Source organism: Camelina sativa, chromosome 13 (genome assembly GCF_000633955.1).
Source record: "Camelina sativa cultivar DH55 chromosome 13, Cs, whole genome shotgun sequence".
Taxonomy (NCBI): domain Eukaryota; kingdom Viridiplantae; phylum Streptophyta; class Magnoliopsida; order Brassicales; family Brassicaceae; genus Camelina; species Camelina sativa.
This window is the reverse complement of record NC_025697.1, coordinates 24,100,015-24,101,694: the sequence shown is the minus strand read 5'-3', so window position 1 is coordinate 24,101,694 and position 1,680 is coordinate 24,100,015. Positions and strand designations below refer to the sequence as shown.

The following is a 1,680-nucleotide window of genomic DNA, read 5'->3' as shown; positions in this document are numbered from 1 at the left end:
CCCTAAACCCTAAACCCTAAACCCTAAACCCTAAACCCTAAACTTCTGCATCGTTCCTCAGGATTGAAGAGGAACGATGCAGAAGTTACTAAGTTGCGGGACTGTTTCCTGGTTTATTTTGTTTCTATGATCTGTTTAATTCCTTGGTTGTTTTTGTAACACTCTAGTTTCTTTTCTTAATCAATTCACGAGTTAAAAAAAAAAACAAGCTATATACTCCCATTGAAGATAATGAATCATGACTGACTGAGTCCGCGTCAGAAAAAGGGGCCAACTGGTCCGCGGCCGCCGTGGCTGGTAAGAATCTCGCACGTGTGGAGCATTTCCTTGGGATGAATCTTTCTTCCGCTTCTGCTTCTATGTTTTGTTTTCTCTTATATATATTTTAAAGGAAGAAAAGTATATTATAATTAGTTTAAAAGTTCACTTTCTCATATCCTGATTCCTTTCTCTTGAACTTGAATTTGAACAATCATCATCTTCTTCGTTCTTCTTCCACGCTCTTTCTAAAATCCATATGGATAGATACAATACTTTATCAGATTTTCTCAAGGAGTTCTACATCCCTACGTACGTCCTGCCGCAGGAAGCGGAGGAGGAGGAGGAGGAGGAGGAGGCTCTCCCCACCTTTCAACCACCTGCGAGCCCCATCCTTGTCTTCATCAACTCCAAAAGCGGTGGTTAGTTGGGTGGCGAACTCATTCTCACCTACCGATCTCTTCTCAATCACAATTAGCTCTTTGATCTTGGCCAAGAGACTCCCGATAAAGTGCTCCGCAGAATCTATCTTAACCTGGAGAAGCTCAAGGATGATGACTTCGCTCGTCAAATTCGGGAGAAATTAAAAATCATTGTAATAATATTTATTTATTTTTAGTAAAACCAGAAACATATCTTGTCATTCATCCCATCGTTAATCATGTAATTTAAGGTTGCAGGAGGTGATGGCACTGCTGGCTGGCTCCTTGGGGTCGTATGTGACCTTAAACTATTGCACCCTCCTCCAATTGCCACTGTACCTTTGGGTACAGGAAATAACCTTCCCTTTGCTTTTGGATGGGTGGGTTACAACTTACACACTCCTCACCTTCCTTCTCAGTTACTTTGGGCTGGCTATGTTTTTCAATACCTGCGCTTTGCTTTTCTACAGGGAAAGAAAAATCCAGGAACAGATAGGAATGCAGTGGAGTCGTTTTTAGATCAAGTGTTGAAGGCAAAAGAGATGAAGATTTACAAGTAATGTAACAACATCTATCAGTCTCTCTGTCTGTGTCCACAGTTTTAGCTAGTCTTTACTTTTGGTGACTAACTACAACTGTTGGATACATTTCTGCTTCAAGTTGGCACATACTTATGAGGATGAAAACTCATAAAGAAGGTGGTTCTTGTGATCCTATTGCACCTCTTGATTTACCACATTCTCTACATGCATTTCACCGTGTTTCTCCAACAGATGAATTTAATAAGGTAACCTTCCTGCCATTAAATAGTTGTCCTTGTTATGAAACTAGAGAGTTGAAGGATTAAATCTCTTGTTCTTATTAATCATAATCGAATGGAGGTTACATATATATAGGGAGTACAAAGGCTAAAGCCCAAAACAACATAAGAATAAGCTAATGGACTAATGGGCCTAAAGGCCATGACACATAACATGGACCGTACATGGGCCGTATGGCC

At 40.4% G+C, this 1,680-nt stretch overlaps 1 pseudogene; it reads left to right on the top strand.

Annotated features, from left to right (window-relative positions):
* Nucleotides 518-1,680, top strand: part of LOC104738584 — a 17,703-nt pseudogene continuing 16,540 nt past the window's right edge.